Source organism: Ammospiza caudacuta, chromosome Z (genome assembly GCF_027887145.1).
Source record: "Ammospiza caudacuta isolate bAmmCau1 chromosome Z, bAmmCau1.pri, whole genome shotgun sequence".
In the NCBI taxonomy this organism is placed as follows: Eukaryota; Metazoa; Chordata; class Aves; order Passeriformes; family Passerellidae; genus Ammospiza; species Ammospiza caudacuta.
This window is the reverse complement of record NC_080632.1, coordinates 80,413,921-80,417,388: the sequence shown is the minus strand read 5'-3', so window position 1 is coordinate 80,417,388 and position 3,468 is coordinate 80,413,921. Positions and strand designations below refer to the sequence as shown.

General features: G+C 33.4%; 1 protein-coding gene across 3 annotated transcripts in view; it reads left to right on the top strand.

The window, feature by feature from the left end:
• CELF4 (CUGBP Elav-like family member 4) overlaps positions 1–1,886 on the top strand; it is a 695,302-nt gene extending 693,416 nt beyond the window's left edge. For 2 of the 3 annotated variants that reach the window (XR_009275938.1, XR_009275937.1), the window contains exon 14: positions 498–1,886. The gene's annotated coding sequence lies outside the window, so the exon portion shown is untranslated. The remainder of the gene's footprint in view (positions 1–497) is intronic. The other variant, XM_058823562.1, reaches the window with a different exon arrangement.
• The last annotated feature ends 1,582 nt before the right edge of the window (positions 1,887–3,468 follow it).

The window sequence follows — 3,468 nt, the reverse complement described above, 5'->3', positions numbered from 1 at the left end:
GGCACTTAAAAATAACTGAAATGCTGCTGTCTTCACATGTGTAGTGACGCAGATTTACATAGACACGCCCTAATTTTATTTTTATTTATTTTTATTTATTATTATTAATATTATTATTATTACTAATAGGAACAATTGTGTTTTTCTTTATCATGATCGTGACTACCTTGCTTACTTTGGGTTTGATCCGGTTCCCACTGAAGTCAAGGGGAATCCTTCTGTTGATGTTAAGTGGGAGCAGAATCAGAGCCAAGGCCTTCAAAAGCAAAAAACACCAAAGCAGAAGCCCCATCCTGTCCCAATTGAAGGGAGAAGAAAGCATCCATTACTTTCAACGGGAGCAGGATTGGGCCCAAAAGAACAGGCTTGATTTTAATTTCATTTTCATTTTTAGGTCTTTTTTGCCCCCCCTCCTGTCTCAAATATTCCCCCCACACCTTCCCTACTTCCCCCTCCCCTTTTTGATTTAATTTGCAATGATCTTCTTCATTTTTTAGGGCAGCAGCTGAATGGGCCACATTTAGAAAAAAAAAAAAGTATATATATATTAAAAAAAAAGTGAACTGTTGGATTACATCTTTGACATATCAGCAAATATCAGTCGAGCTGAAGACTTCAGACCTATTCTCTCTTTGATTGTTTAGACTGTAACATTTCTTCAAGAAAAGTATCACATCTGCTGACTTCGAAGGACATGCGCTTGAAAACAAACAAACACATAAAGTAAAATCAGAGCAGGAGGAAGATGAACCGGGATTTCTGAAGAGACACTGATATCACCACAGCGGCTTTTCTTCAAACAGGAGATGCAAACCTGGATTCTGGCAAAGGAGTGCCTGTTTGCCACCAAGGATGCGGTTACCATGCGAGACCCATGGTAACAGTCACTGAGCATCTTTATCTGTCATTCCTTAGCTATATAGGGACCAAAGGACAAAACTTTTTACCGCAGACTTGTAGCTGTATGTAAAATATGGAAGTTCTTTCCTTTTCTCTGAGCTGTTCCTAAAACAGTTTTTGAGAGCGATTATATGAAATATGTAAAACCTAAAAAAAAAAATTAAAAAAACACAAAAAAAACCACAAAAACCACAAAAACACCAAAAAAATAAAACCACAAAAAAAAAAATTACAAATGCTTAAATGCTTTTAAAACGGCAAGATAATAGTTCTTTGATACTTTGGGAGGTTCTTTGGTTATACATTAATTAGAGTCTATGAAGCTTTCATATGGTTTTCTGTATAATACGCAAGGATTGCGTTGTTAAAGGCAGGTAAGATGGATATCTATGAAAAGCAAAAAAAAAGTAAATAAATAAATACATAATTAAGTACATAAAAAGGCATAGAAAAGAGAAAGGAAAGATGGTTGATATTAAATGGAAAACAAAAAGGTTTGTAAATGCTTCTAACTCTCCCCATTTAAAATCCTAATAGTTGTACAGAATTTAAAAAAGAAAGTTTAAAATACCTATATAATAGAAAAAAAATTAGACAACATAAAAATAAAAAAAAAAAACAAAAAAGCAAAAAAAAATAATACTACATAGAAGTTAGCGTTAATGCTAAAAACAAAGATGTTGTAGAACTGTAATTTTGTAGAGTTTAGATTGAGCATAAATTCCTACTCTCTGCCAATTGCTGTTGGATGCTGTTATTTATCGAGGAGAAAAAGGAGAAAAATGGCTATTTTGGCAGCTTTTTTAACTGCAAGCATTCCAGCTATTAAAAAATAAACAAGACAAGACTCAATTCTGTAGACAATGCAAATGGGAAAAAAAAAGAAAAAAAAAAAAAACAGCTGTCTTTTTATCAGACGTTAGTTCTAACTTGAACAACAAAACACAGCTAAACGCTTCATGTCTTCATGATCTGCTGTCCGCAAAATTCCCATCATCCTATGCTTCAGTAGCTTCCATATTTGCTCTAGAAACCTTCAGGGCAAGGGATTAGCCTAGTACCTTAATCTTAAAAAAAAAAAAAAAAAACAAAAAAAAAAAAAAAAAACTAAAAACCTAAAAAACCTTAAAAAAAAAAAACCATAAAAAGTAAACTAAAGAAACAATCTCTTTGAAGAATTTCTGAAACTGTTTACAAGGAATTTTGAAAAACAGGGGGATGTTTAAAAAAAAAAAAAGATGCTGGCTCTGTTTTCTGTAAATAAATTTGCATATTTTGTAGGACTTTTAATTGTAATGATAGAGAAAAAACAAGGAAAACTATTTAATGAAAGCACGATATTTATCTTTGGTAAATGACTTTAGAGCAGTTAAAAATAAGACATTGCTTTAAAAAATCTGACTCAGAAAAAACAATTAATTATTTAAGAACACATATATTTTAAAGAATATCATATTTATTATAATTTATTTTCACAGTCTTAAAACTTGATTTACATAATTCTCACACTTGTTTGCATCGATTGAGCAGTGTGATAATTGTTTTTCATTATTATTTGGTTATACTCTTGGTTTTGGTTACTGTTTGGTTAATGCTCTTGTTTGTTTTTCTCAGTATTTTTTATCTCGATCTCAAACTTTCTTTCTCTGTTGTTTTTCTTTTTGGTTCCTTTTCCTTTTTTTTTTTTTTTATGTTAATTTTGATTACATATTGGGCCTGACCGTGCAGTCCTTACTCTTCCAAAACTCTCATGGGGATATAACGAGCATTTTGCCAGAGTAAGGACTGAAGCAAACTGAGCCCACAGCTAGGAAGTACAGATGTGTAACGCAGCTGCAGTTCCATACAACTGCTCTTTCACTCTCAATTCCCTAAAACTCCTTGTAATCTTCTGTAATTATTGAATGACGCTTTCCAGCTTAGCCCTAAATAAAGCACAGTTTAAAAAAAAAAAAAAAAAAAAAAAAAAAAGCCGTGTTCTTTACTTCTTGATGGCTTTTCTTAATGTGTTTGCTTTGAGAACAAAATGAATCTATTTCGACTCTTTCATTAATATACATTGTTTGAGTATCAGAACAAATCCCTTTGTTATATAAAACGTATCTCATTGGATTGAATTAATGACACTGTTTCATTTAATGTCTGCTTGATATTCCAGAGTGGTTTACCTTAAACCTAGTAGGTTAGAAGATCAAATAATGGTACATACAAATTAGTGTCATTGTAGCTCCCATTTGAAGCCTGTTGTTTGATTTCACGCTCATGGTTTTTTCATGCTGATAACTATAGAGGCCAAAGCTCGGGACGTTGCTCCTTTTGCTGCTTTGGGAAAACCCTGTGAAATTCAGGAGTCTCCGGAGATGAGGCTCAATTTCTTCCTCAGCATCCCTCACATCTCGTGTTTGAATGGTTATTTTCCTTTCCCCTGAAATGGCTGTACCAGATCAGCTGAGCTGAGGTTGGGGCTGAGATCAGGAGCCTTCGCATTTTCTCCCTGATTATTGCAGCCACATCTGCATTTGAACAAGTTGCACAGGCTAAATCTACCTCTAAATGAGACCAATGTGC